Source organism: Mycteria americana, chromosome 2 (assembly GCF_035582795.1).
Source record: "Mycteria americana isolate JAX WOST 10 ecotype Jacksonville Zoo and Gardens chromosome 2, USCA_MyAme_1.0, whole genome shotgun sequence".
Taxonomy (NCBI): Eukaryota; Metazoa; Chordata; class Aves; order Ciconiiformes; family Ciconiidae; genus Mycteria; species Mycteria americana.
In genome coordinates this window covers 88,740,236-88,755,208 of record NC_134366.1, presented here as the reverse complement: position 1 = coordinate 88,755,208, position 14,973 = coordinate 88,740,236, and positions in this window count along the sequence as shown.

Here is a 14,973-nt window from a genome sequence, read left to right as displayed (position 1 = left end):
GTATTACAATCGTGCAGCAATACAGCAAAATATAATAGTTGCATGCTTTTAATACAGGAAATGGTATTAATGATTTATACAGGAAATCTTATACTGGCAAATCTCAGCAGCAGCAGCAGCAGCAGCATCATCTGTTTGGGCTCTGTTAGACTATGCATAAATAGAAAACTTCTTCCTTCCCTCATTATCCAATTCTCCACACATGTATGCACATAAATAGGCTCAAGGAAGGAAGCATGCTTTAGAGCACTCTTTCCTCTTTCCCTTCTCAACCAGATGCAACAGCTCCCACAATGGCAGGTCCATGCACACAGGCAAGAAGCATATCTCCTCCCTCCCTTCTTCCCTGAAATCGAATTTTGTGGGAGAAACGACAGCTTTGGGCTTTCAGCCAGGCATGCAAAGGCAGGTGCAGCTTCAACAGCCATTCCCTCCTTCTTCCAAGAGAAAGTATCTGCAGCTTATCATGATGTTTGAGCACATATAAGCTAAGCTCACTGAGGCTTCATAACAGCTCGCAAATGATAGCAAAAATACTGATTATTTTTTTCTTCAAAAGAGCAAAAGCAAAATGAGCCCTGAATTTTGGCAGAATTCAACCCTGAGGAATTTTACCTCAAGAGATGAAAGATTTAGAGGCTGCAAGAAAGCACTCAGAAAACCCTACCTATCGGATCTCACAATCTGTTTTCTCCTAAAGCAGACATATGGAAGATATAAACAAATAACAGAAATTCTTGGTGAAAAATGTAAAGCCATCCAAGTAATTAGATAAACAGGATGTTTTCTACATTTATTCTTTGTATTATAGGTGTGTGTGGTGGGAAAGACAGGAGCCTACACAAAACATATATACAAGCACACATTAACACTGCAAACATGTAATATCTGCCCTAAGTTACGTACATGCTTCCATAAAAAAACCCCAAAAACTGAAATGAAAAAATCCAGTTAAAAGATGCATTTTGAAAACACAAGACTGTGCCCTTGCAGTTTGAAAATTATCACACTAAAAACATCAGTGGTATATTGTCTATTCGTCTCCCCATTAGCATATGAGAAAATGGAAATTTTTGCTTCAGGGAAAAGAGAGGAGAAAATGAAGGAGCCTTTCCCTTTCTGCTTGCGTAATGCCAGCACTGGCTCCCCCCCCCCATCATGCAGCCTCTTTTGGTGCTTTGGCAAGTTGTTTTGCTGCCTCTGAATGAAATCTTTGCTCTTTCTGCTCCATTAACATTACAGGTGGAAATTGTATCTACTCAAAGTGGCTTTAACGTACATAATCTGCCTCTTTCTGTCTCTCCTTGTTATACGGCTATGTAGGTGGCCTTTAGTTAGGCACACTGCTGTCATTTCAAGGGCAATGGCATATGCAAGTGAGTACCTGGATCCCTTGCTGGGATTTTAAATGCATTAAATTAAATGGCTTTTCAGTTTCAGCAAAAGAGTTTGGGAACAACTTGAAAGTTTCTGTATTGGATGAGTCACCATGTTTTGTTACCAGAGAATGACAAACATCTGACAAATGATAACCTGCCTAGAAATGAGGATACTACTAACACAAACATTCCAATCACCTTGGAGAAGCAGCATTTCTGCAACACAGATTTTTTTTTTCTTAACTATATTCGCAAGTGAATAATGGAAAAGGCTAAGGAGACATTAATCTGCTCTATTTTATACAGAAAAGAAAGTGATGGGGGACTCTGAAGCTCTAATGGCAATTTGTGCACTTTATCTGATTACTCTTGCAATATAATAAAACAGTATGAAAAATTATTGCATTGTTATGATATAAAAAGTATTTTCAGGCAATTATAATAAACAAGAAGCACAAAACACATTTATTACATTTTATTGCTGTGGCTTCTTTTATAGTTAAAAATAAAAATCATGAGAGACATTCAGAAAGATGACTTATGCAGGAGGCATTATGACTCATAGGCCTTACAAAACAGATGGGACTTTTTATTAGGGTTGGGCAAATCAAATAACAAGTATGCTGAATAGCATACTTATCAGATATATCGATGACAGGAATAGGGCTTTATTCTCGCTATGTCTTTAGTAATTTCACAGCAGTGCAAATTCATTCACTTCAGTGGGACAACTCCGTAGGTAGATGTTAAGAAAGATTTATCTCATTGCTACATATAAAGGGCTATATGTCAAAAAGTTCTCCTGATCCCATTATTTCTTACATTTTTCATAAACATCCATAAATAACTTCAACCATTTCAGCCCTTTTCTCCATCTTTTTATATGAGATTGTCTGCCATTATAGAACAAAATCATACGCATGCTCAAACAAACTGGCATGCTGTTCTGATTAGTAGTATAACTGAAGTTAACTGGGTTGTTCACATGCTCAAGGGAACAAATACTTAAGTATATTCCAAATCATGTCCACAGTGAGTCAGTTGCTCTTATTTCTGTACTGTGGTTCATCCCATGATGAACACAAAATTCTGTGAATATCCTACCATGCTAGTAGCACCCTGGATAGTAACCTTACAAACTGGAATATCACTGGTTTTGTATAAATTTAATTCTACTAAAGGCATAACATTTTCAAAAATGCTTAACAAGTTTACATACCTGTTCCCATTGTCAGAACTTAGGTTAAGCACTTAAGCATTTTTATTTGGAACCATCAATTTTCAGTGAGACTTAATACATGTCACATTAGATAGCAGAACCCAGATATTTTAAAAGTGTGTCCCAAATTCTCATTTGTATACTATGGAATTAATCAGTATGAAAGAATGACATTAAAATCCGTCCAATACCAACATTATTTTAAAAAAAAAATTTTCCTATTCTTCCTTTCCTGACCCCTAAGTATTTTCTCTACCTGTTCCTCTCCCAGTACAATTTTGGAAATCTTACATACTGGGTAATGCTGCTGTGTCCTGCCATTCTGCATAAAAACAATGTTCAGAAATTGAGTAGAATAGAAATAGAACATGAAATTTCCAAACATAGGATGAACAGAAAAGAGCTGTAATCATTCTGTAGGCATCAGATTTCCTTGAGGAGAAGAAACACACACTTAAGCTTATTAAATTTAGGAACAAATCTTTGGGAAAAAAATCACTAGTTTCAGCTGATGTCAATGGGAATTTGATTATAAAACAATATGTGATATTTTTTTCTATTCTCAGAAACAGATTGGTAGACAGATATAACAACACCTAGGGCTGAGAAGCAGCGGAAGCTTTCCACTATCATTCTCTTTACTCTCTATATTACACAACAAAGTTTCACAGACATGTGCTTGGAAGATGGTAAATATCATATCTTCCTCTTTTAGAATGGGTAACCTAGATATGAAGAAACCTCCACTGACTTTGAGGCTCAATGCACCAAGTTGTGCACTTGTCTGTGCTACTTACGAACAACTGAGGAAAGCTGAGTGGGCTAACAGATGTTGTTGTACTGGGTATAAGCACAGTTTCTCCCTCTCCAGCACAAGGAGTAACAAAGTTGGGATCGTGCTTCCCAGAATGTCTTGCTTGTCTCATGACTGTGAGATTGTTTACTCACAGGGGTGTCACATCCTCTTCATGCTTTTTGCTCACTCTAAGAATAACAATCTGCTACTACCACCAGTTTTGCTCAAGTTAGAGAATGATGCTTGAAGATTTTGAGCTCCAAACCTGCACGTACACTTGGAACATATGCAAGTAGATTTTCAGGTTTTGGTTTATTTTTTGTGGGTCTGTTCTTTTTTTTAATAACTCTTTGAAAAAGCATTTTTCTTGTCAATGAATATAAACATACTCATCATGTTAATTTTCTACTATAGTTGCTGTGAATTCACTGGAGTTGTAATAGGGCTTGAGCCAGTATCACAGAAGATTCCACATCTAATCATGTCTCTCACTAAGAAGAACAGCCTCACACTTATAGAACATGCAGGTTTCTCTTAAGAAAGACAGCATAAATGGGAAAATTATTCTAATGTTTCTGTAGAAAATTAAGAATTCATGCCATGGAAAGCATAATAATGATAGCTGTACTATATAGAAGGGATTCTTGTATTTTGGAACTCAATGGATCTGATTTCCTATTTCTGGCTTTATCACAGATTTCTTCTAAAAACCTAAACCAGTCACTATCTCTGCATGTCACAAATTCCAGTTTTTCCAAATCAGTATAATATTTCCATCCCTTTGACCATTTTATCTCTTTAGACTTTCATCTCTCAAGAGAAACAACAGTGTAAGTGGACACTGAAGACAAAGAAATCTTAACCATTTCAGACATGCTTTATATAAGGTTTCAATGTACTGTGGTGGCCCAAATAATAAGTATAGGAATAAAAGAGCATTAACACATACATTACATTAAAAGATGTTGTTACAATGGCATTAAGAGGATGCAGTAATGTTCACCAAACTTAAAGCATATTTCCATCACTTTGTGACTATATTATGTTGTGATATATTTCCAGATTTCATTCTATCTTTTTCCCTGTGGTATCTGCTGCTTCATTGAACTAGTTTCCTTAAAAAAAAAAGCATGAAAAGAGGCTGTTTACAGTGAGATTTGTACTTCATATGTTGTAGATAATGAAGGAGGCAGAAGATTTCAGAAAAAGCACATTAAGGATGTTGAATATGATCCTGAACAAGCAGATTTTCCCTCTCTCCCTTTCACAATGCCAAAGTAATATAAGACTTATTACTTATGCTAGATCCTCAAAAGTAAAAACCTGAGTTCTAGTCAGGAGCCTAATTCTCATAGATTTCTCATTGATGAGATCTAAATATCTAAATAGCTATAAGGATCTAAGTCATAAACTAGACATTTTCAGGAAGTCAATAATTGTATGTTTCTTGTTAATTTGCCCATCATAAAGAATACTATATACCTGTAATTGCAACTGTGGCCAATATAAACATTCCTCAAACTGATGTAACATCTAATTGTTTTAAAAGTATAGAGAGAATTTTGGAAAACTAGAGATACTGATGTATCAAATTTGTTATCTGAAGCTCGCAAGTATTTCTGACAATTTTTTATCATAATATTTGTTTCTTGGTTCTCTAACAATTACCTGGAATACTACTAATAAAAACTGATCTTTCAAATATCCATGAAAATTCACGAACTATTAGGTGCAAAGGGGAGAAAAATCTTTGTTGATAGTTTGTGTAGTATATTCACTGCAATAACGATTTTGCTATCGCTGTAAGGCTGGATGAGATCAACTAAATAAGGCCTATATAGAATTATAATAATATAACATATAAAGAAAAGTTTAGGAGATAAAGTGAATAAATTCTCTATAAGAATAAAACGAGTATGCATTCATGCAATTAATAAATTTACATCAAGGTAAATAAGGGTTAATGAGTAAATTTTAATTCTCATAATTCACAAATTTCAAGCTTTGATTTTCCAACCTTAATTTGTTTAAAGGTATTGCAGATATAGAAAAGTAAAATGGTTTATAAGCATATCATTGCAAATATTAGTCTTTGCTTTCCAAAAAAAGGCAAAAGAAGGAATCCGTATGCTCATAGGTGACCAGATTGGGGAACATTTCCTGTTTAAGTATTGCATCACCGTCACGGCCCAGCAACTTAATGCTCTACCCACTTAACCATCTGTCCTATCCCACATCTAACATTTTAGCTATTTAACTTCAGAAATGAAAATTCTAACCAGTAATGTTTCTCATTAATGTAAAATGTGTAATTATTACTTCTGCATAAAAAGATAAATATCATCATCCATTTTAGGTACATGAATTAGCTCTGATGCTATAAAGACTATAATTCTTACAATGAGGGAAAATAATTAGAGGAATTGATGATAAGAAAGAACAGTAACTACACTTTCTCCCCATTTACAGTCACACCTGCTTAGAGATTAAATTGTATTTTTATGCTACATTAAAACAGCATTTTCTACAGGAATGCATTATGTTTCTGAAAGGCAATTGCAAATGCCTTTGTGAACTCAGCATTATTTCGTGTTCTGCAGCAAGCATTTGTGTTAGTGTCAATTAATCTGTAATTCCACTTCTGAGAGAGAAAAAAAAAAAGAAAAGAAATGTCACTCAGATCACCACCCATATATTCCTACTCTTGTGAACTTTGTTGTGAGAGTTTTATCATCTTTTGCAAGCTCCTGAATCAGGAAGATAAAACTTTAATGTAATGTTTGATCTGAATGCAACCTCCTACCATTGTCACTCTCTGCTGACTTTCAGTCTGGGAATTCATATTTTTATCTAGGCACTCCAATGTCCCAGCTGCTATAACAACTATGCCAGTTTTGATCATCACATTTGATTACATAATTAATAAAAATTATTTTATTTTAAAGATAAGCTTGCCATCATTTTTTATGGCAAAATAATCTTCTTCAGGAACCACTGGTCATTATTTCTGTCAAACCTCCTCTACACTTCACTGAATTTCTTTTCACCTAGCTGCCTTTCAAGGAATTAGAAATGTAACCAGATATTACCAGCTGTTCTTTCTCCTAGCATCTTAAAGTACAACTGGGTGAAAAGAATTGCAGTGAGTGTGTAGTTACTATGTTTACTATGAGATCTCACAGAGAAACAGAATAGGTTGTTTAATGTCTCCTAGAATCAAAAGAAACAGGAGGACAACATCTGTTCTAAAACCCTGCACCATGGGAAAAGAGATCATAAAGCTATCCTATCTGGCTGGAGTAGTTTCAATAATTGTAAAAGGGCATGGGTTTACCTGGTCATTCTTCATTTTGTCAGGTATGGTTTTGAACTCCTTGGTGAAGACAACAATTCAGTATGTAAAGTTCAAGCAAAAAGAAGCCCAGTTGTTCTTAACAGCTCGAAGTGTACTAAATACGTGACAAAGCCAAACCCAAAATGACTGTTCTTGCCAATGGATGCCATCAGCCAGGTAATCATACTCATAGGTGGATTGACTGCTTTTCTTTAATAATTCAAATTCTTTTTCTATTTGTTGGCAGATGTGGCGATTCAATGCTTTCAAAGATCCCTGTTGGCACCAGAGAAAGATTTGCTTTGCAAGGACAAATAGGCTCTCTCTCACATCCACAATCATAATTACACTACCTTTGTTCTTACAATAGCTGCTTTTATGCACACTGTACAGAGTTCATATTATGACTTTTGAGTCTGGCTGATTACTTTCATTGATTCTAAATATTAAGTACTAAGTATTTCAAATAGATTAAAGATACTGTAAATACAAAAAGATATTATATGATGCTCTAAAACTATCAGCAATAAAATCTAATCTTAATAAGTGACTAACATTCAGAAGTGTGATACTAAAAACAATTAAATGATTTTCAGGAATCAGTATAAGAGCTTGAATCGAGGAATCCTCTTAATGTATCTCTCTGGCTTATTTCCTGCTAGGTATTTGTATTTGTTTGCAATTACTGAAGTCATTCAATTCTTTACCTGATGGCAGATAAAGAATTCTGTAACTACTTTAAAAAATTATCATTCAATACATCAGAACTTTAAAAGAAGTACACTCAGCTGCTCAGCTGGATGAATACTAAGAAGACTACAGTTTACCCAGCAAATTAATAAATACAAGAGATATAGTGAATCTGAATTATTTGGTACCTAGTTCGATTTACACATATAATGGGAAAACATTACATATAGCAAGGCCCAGAGCAACTAGATCATGTTTTGCTTTGAGCAGAAGGTAGGACTACATGGCTTCCAGAAGATCTTTGCATCTGAACTTTCTATGACTTCCCATGTAAGTTCACGTGAATAATTAGCATCATACAGTCTGTATTTACAAATATAAATTTAAAAAAAAGTATAGAACACTGTGGTAGATCATTGCAATTTGACAGTTTAGTTAAAAGATCAGGATGGAACTTCCCTTCCCCAAATTCCTATTAATTACTTCATTGAAGGACCAAGCCAGCACTGCGAAGAGGTACTTCTAGCAGATCCTTTTACATGCTACTGAAGTCACTTGCAAGAGGGTTTGCACTGCACAGCATTAATTCTCACTACATCTAATTATTCCAGAACAATTGGTTTAATGTGGATTTCATTTACTCAAGCATTTTTGACAGGCTGTTTTGTTAAATATGGCAGTGAATTAAAACTCAATTTTTTTTAAAGTATGACATAATGTTTACTATGTTAGTCATCTGTAAAAAAAATTTCTCAGTGAACATCATTACTGAGTATAGGAAATGTGAAATAGAGGAATGAACTGGGCTGGAATAGTTCCTAACAGCACTGAGAAAGTATCTCTTGGCTGAGCTCTCTATGAAGAACAAAGGCTAAAGCTGTTAAATTGTCGAGGTCCACATCTTATTTTATAGTTGCTTAGTACCACAGGATCCAACACGGAAATCCAGGCAACAATACAAAGCTCCCACAAGACTTCCATGCAACACAGTGACACAGGAAATAAACTTTAAATAATAAAGCCATTTACTTAATTTTGGGGGAGTTATTCTATCTATTATACCATCCATATATAACATAGATTGTAGCCTAGCTGTTGTTTTACACATACGATTTACAATTTTATTAGTGCCAGATCACAGAATCACAGAATCGTATAGGTTGGAAAAGACCTTTAAGATCATCGAGTCCAACCATAAACAGATGAATGTCTATGATCCAAGAACCATGGCTATTCCTTCTGTATTTGAAGACTAAGGTAATTTAGGCCATAAGATCTATCTTAACAAGTATGAGGCATAAAAAACCACTGAAAGCATAAAGGGGAAAGGCTTGATTTTATGTAGGTGGTTCCAACTAAACTTCCCTCTTTATAGTTTCAGGAAAATAAAAACTACTAAACACAGAAAACTGAAAATCAAAATGATCTCTAGATATTTCCCCTTTATTTGCCTTCAAAATCAGTTAATGGTGCATGATGTGCAATCAATATTGAACACAGTCCCAAAGGACAGCGTACAGATTTTGAGTAGTGTAAAGGGAAAGGAATCTCTCTGAAACACTTGTTTTTTCAAGTGACCATTGCTTTAAATACAAATCTGAAAATGAGTCTAAACCAGCATACCTAGTAGAAATACACCGTAAAAAAAGTTTATATAAAGTTCCTTGTGTACTAATCAACTTCTGTGGGAAAAAATATTTTAAATCCAATTTTCAAAGCATTCTTAACTGATCCTCTCTTTATGTAAGACAGAGCTACAAAACATCCTAGTTTTCCACAAACAACTCTTCTCTTCCCTAGAATTCTGGCCTGAGGGGAAAAAAAAAAAAGTATTTTAGATATTTTTCTGAAGTGCATGGATGACATACAGCTTGGCAGAAAACAGTTTCTGTGATTAGGCTGAAGGACATATGGAACTCCCACACACGTCCATCACAAATGAAGTACATTTATGAAGAAAATTTCCAAAGTGTTCCAGATGCCTCAGGCTGAATGCACCTGTAGTTCATAAGAAATTCCTGACAGAAATATTGAACACTATGTAAGCAGAATTTGGTGCACATACCTAAAGCCATTTTAGGGCACTTTTGCATATATGCTAGATGAGCAGAACTTACATAGATAACAGACAAGGAAACTGTTTTCTCCTTATTAGTTCTATCATCTCCACATACAGCTAGTTAAAAAAAAATCACCTGCACATGTAAATACTGGTGACTGATAGCTCTGTGCAAGATCTTCATGTTCAGAGGCCTATCTCGCTCATTGCATCAGTAAGAACTGGAGGAAGCAACCCTTCACCAGACTCCTTGGTGCTGAATGACCTCTGAACAACTCAGGGAGACAGAAATAAGAGAAGCTCTTCCGAGTCAAAGAACAAGGAACTAAAAACCTCACTGAACATAAAGGGAGTAAGGGAACTGGTAAGGATCTAATAGTGCTTTGCTACATTTCAAACATTATGGCCGGTTTCACATGCACAGATCATTATAATTTAAGTACTTCTGTTGTATTTCCTAATCAAAAATTAACAATTTTTTTTATTCTTGAAAATCCTCAGTGTATAGAAATTCTGAGTAAAACCTCTCAAGAGTCGTAACAATAGCTTAAAAAAAAAAAAGTAGTCTCCAAAACTTATAACACAGGTCATATTTTGACTTTCTTAACATTCAGGAAGTTTACTGTGTTTTTAAAAGATACTAACTGCTAGACTCTATGGCATAAAATCTTGTAAAATTAAATATAACAAGACTTATGGTAAAACTGAAAGATAAAACCATTATATTTGTCCTGGCAGATAACAGCAGCACAAGAGTCAGAGTGAGAAACCATAGAGAGCAATGAAACGGTGTGTGTGCAGTGCATATGTGTAACCTTAAGAAGCAACATTATATTTTGTATTATCTTTCCTTCTCTGCTTCCTAAGAATTACTATCCTTTTTCTGGAAAGTGTTTGTTTATTTGGATTCTGTTTATTTTAAGAAAGTGCTACCAATGAATCCATTGAGCAGAGTATCTATGAAAGTACCACACATTGTCTGAAAGTGTCTCCTACTGCTGTTTTGTTTATGAATTATTCTAGCTCAAAAAGAGCTCATCTTGAATTCCTCAAGCAATTTGCATTCCTTGACTTAAGCTTTTGCCGCCTGGTTCTTCAACTTGATGCCAGCTTGAATAATCTTGTATCGATTGTCCTCCCCAGTCTCTTCACTGCATAGCTGGTTAAGGTCTCTTAATCTCTTTCTAAAGAATTTGAACCTTGATTTTCTAACCTTCTGAATAACTAAAATCCTTGAGTCTCAATTCTGAATGCCCTTTCCTACCCTTTCCTTTGCTGCATCATTTCCTTAATACCTCTCTTATAATGAGCTGATTAGAACTGCTCACCGTATTTCAAATGTGGTCTCGATCACTGCTGCCTTTTACAGTGCCAAAATCATATCTTCTTCTATTGAGTTCACATGTAATAGTCCTACTCCATTTAAGAATCAAAGATATTACTTATGCTTTTTAAATTAATTATTTTTTTCCCAATGAAGTCTAGATTCTGATATTTTTATTCATACTGAATGTAACTTCGTTCCTCAAATACTATCTCTGATTTAAAATGGGAGACTAACACAGAAAGAATTTGAAGTAGAATATGTTTTTGAGAGTTAGATGATACGTAGTCTAATCAGGATATAAAGTTTCAAATTTTCTAAATTTCTAGCTCTCCAGATTTCTGTCAGCATAGTAACTGGTTTGTGCTAGAGCGGATGCATTCACATGTAGGATTACTGTAATCCCTAAAGCTGATCCTCTTGATCTTAACTTCCACTCCCTGGAGGTCATGCTGTTATATTTGATTCTAAACTGTGATATCCTAACAACAACAACAGAAAATCTTCTGAAGGATTATTGTAGAGAACTGCAATAGAAATGTTAAAATTGGTATGAATGGAGAATGAATGGGCATGTGGAAAAACCGGAAGGAGCAAACTGGAGAGGAAGATCTATAAGAATGGCATGTATTGATGGCACCTAGATGGACACATGATCAACATCGCAGCACACCTTGGGACACCCAGGTTGGGAAACATAAGACAAATTAAAACAAGGAAAAGCCAACACTCAGGTTAAACAAAAGATTAAGCTGTAAAAGATGACAGAAGGAAGTTAAAGAACAGAATAGGGGACATAAAACACTCAAATAGGGAGACAAAGGCCAATAAGTCCTGAAGAATCAGACACAGGACAAGCTACACAAACAAAAGGGTGCAATCATTGCCAGCTTCTAGGTGACACTAAAAGGCAAACCCAAATCCAGCACACACTGCCTTGGCCTCCTAGCTCCCTCTCCAACCTGTGCACATACCTTGGCTCTTGCCTTGCTCCCACAACTCTTTCCAGCTTCTATTTCTGTTCTGTCTGAGCAACAGGAGCAGCTGCAGCAACAGCCACTTAGGTTTGGGCATATATTCCCCAACTTGGTACCCTTCCATTTTATACATCTGTTTGAGTACTCTGCATGAGAGAAACTTTCAATTTAAACTTCTCTCAGATTTTTTTTCTAAAATGTTTCCTTCCATCAATACACAACAAAGACAGCTCCAAAGTCAAAGTAACAGTGTCAGTTTAAAGTGGCAGTGGTTCTTGATATTTATAATGCAGTGCTGCATGAACTAAATAAAAAATTATTTAGAAGATGCCTGTACCAGATGTGAGGCCAAGGCAGAGACAAATCAGCCAAAGTGTTTAAAACAAAACCCTCTGGGACTCCTTTTGTGTGCTCATTGTTTCTCCTTGCTGAATCTTCGCCCTCTCCCCAGATCTAATACTAATTTTGCAATTCTTGTATTAAAGAAATCATGACCACATCCTGGGGGCACTTTAAAGGGTTTTCTTCCCATATTTTCTGATTTGCTTATTATCTGAGAAGACACCTATTAAACATTTATCTTCCTGGGCTGCATGGTGGATTTCTTGAATAGACATCAGTTTAATGATGCTTTAATTCCCACCCACTTAAATGTTTTCTGAGAGAATTTTTCCCATCTCTTTCTGTCCTAAATTTAAAGTCTCTTGACCTGTGTTTATATGATTTCAATGTTTATGTATGGATTTCTGAAAGAAAACGCTTGATCTGTTTCAAAAGGTAGTATCTGCAAATCCAGTTTCTAAGCAGTCTGATTTCAGGTGAGTGTACCCCATGCTTTCTTCAGTTTTGGAGAAAAAGTTCTCTTGCTGCTTCAAGATGAGACTGATATTTCTAATAGTGTGTCCTCTTCTGAAAATCAGCATATTGTGTGCTTTCTGCTTTGATGATCCTTTAAATCTTTTCTTGAATACAGAATTTGCAAATGGCTTCAGCTCCTTCAACACTCCAACAGTGCACAATAGATTTCTGAATAATTAGCTATGCAGGCTAAAAAGCTTCTCCAAAAACCAATAGCCTAAATAAGCAGCATTTGAATCCATGCACATCCAAAACTGATTATGGATTAGGGTGATCAGTAGGCCCAACATATCCATCAGATCGGATATTAGACTGTTTAAACCCATGCCTGCTTTTGACTGTATTAAAATAGTTATTTTCACCTTGTGCATGTCTCTTCAAACAGCACTGTAATACAAGGATATCCAACTTTGCCATTTCTTAGTAATCTGATTGTTATGGTGTATCAAACCCCATCTTCAGAAATATCAAACCAACTATCTTCAATAGCACTACTCAGTTCCATACAGAGGGCATGTAAGGTGCATTTTCTGAGAAGAAAGCGGGAGCGTACAAGCAACGTTCAAGAACTGCTACGGATACATAAATGGCTTTTTTTTGTCTCTCTTTTTTTTTACAGGGAAACAAAAATGAACCAAGAACAAACACAGAAAATACAGCATAAATATATAGATTTTTGTTCTTACTGAAGAGTATTTCCACATCAGTTCCTTACTGTCATATCCCTTCACCAGATTTCCCATCAGACTTTAAAGTCAGACAGAATAACTATGAATTTTACATTAACCCACTATCCTCTAGGACTACATTTTATCAGATCACAGCCAAATCTGATCAGAAAGTTCCGTTCTTTACTAAGAATGAGGCCCAATCTTGTTTTATATTTTTTCACCCTGGATTTACATACAGATTAGACGGTCCAAACTCCATGGATATATAAGGAAAGGTTCTAGGCATGTTACTGCTGCTTCTGTTCACTGTCACTAGACATGAAAGCAGCACGTACTAGTTTTCATTTGCTCTTTCTATGGGATGAGTACCATCTGCTCAACAATGCATTTACACTATTGATAAACAATATCAAGGGGGAAAAAATATAAAAATCACATTTTGCATTATCTTTTCATGCCCTTTCCATTTCCATTGTAATGTACCCCTCCAGATATTTACAGTTTAAAGGATCACAGACTACACTGTGACTGACAGACAACACTTATGACAGTAGCCTACATGGCACTGAACAGCATAAATAAAATGATCCTATAATCTATGTCAGCAAGACACATTCCTAAGTGAAATGCTGAAAAGGGCAAAACCCATTCTACATCTTTTCTTGTGTTGCATTCACTTGTGCTTTTTCTCAAGCCTCACAGGAGTGCACTCTATGGTTAATCTAACTGTAAAAAGTTCAGTTACTCCTCAATTCCCTTCTACTGGATTTTTGGGGGATCTGTTTGAGGAACTTTGTAGGGATGGACTAAAGGGCTGTCACCTGTGTCACTGTGGTTTAAACTGCAATTTCCCTGCAAAGCATGTAATTATCAGACAGAGAAAAAGTTCAACTCATATGTTTGCCCTTAGTCCAAGATAAGCTGGCTAGACCAGTATGAAGGCAATAATAAATTTAGATGAGATTTTTCATAAGTGAATAGGGCTCAATTAAAAGCCCAGTTAAGCTTTGCAGTGAAGGAAAGTCTGGCAGCTGAAGGATAGAACATAAGGGCGCAAGTATCACATTAAATGATCAGCACAGAGTTCAGGAGGAAACATATACTTTAAGATATTCTGCAACTTGAACACCTTACTGCCTATTTTTCACAATTCATTTTATATACAGTAAGTAATTTAGGGGAGAGAGTGCTCAATCCAATAGCCTTTCAAAACAAAAGAGCTTTCCATTGGTATCAATGAACTTGAATCAGTCCCTTAAGAAAAAAAACCAAACAACTACCACCACCACCAAAAAGCCCTAATTCAGCAGATTTATAAGAAACTCCGTATAATTTATATAAAATTCTTCTGTACATGGAACAAACTGCTCTTGATCAGAATGCAAACTACATAATATGTTAATTATTGCTATTCTAGTTAGATTATATTAGTCTTCAACAATTTAACAGTTTATATACAAAGTTGTGGTTTGTTTGTGGGTTTTTTTGCCTGTATGTAATTATTTATTTAAATTGGCTTACTTATAACCTTCATAGTCATTAAGAAAAGTAAAAGTAGAAAAGTACAAGAATTCTGAGATTCATATTCCTTTGGAATGTGAAACGTTCATGGTTTTGTTTTCATCTTAAATTGGAATAAAATATTGAATAAAATATTTCAAAATAT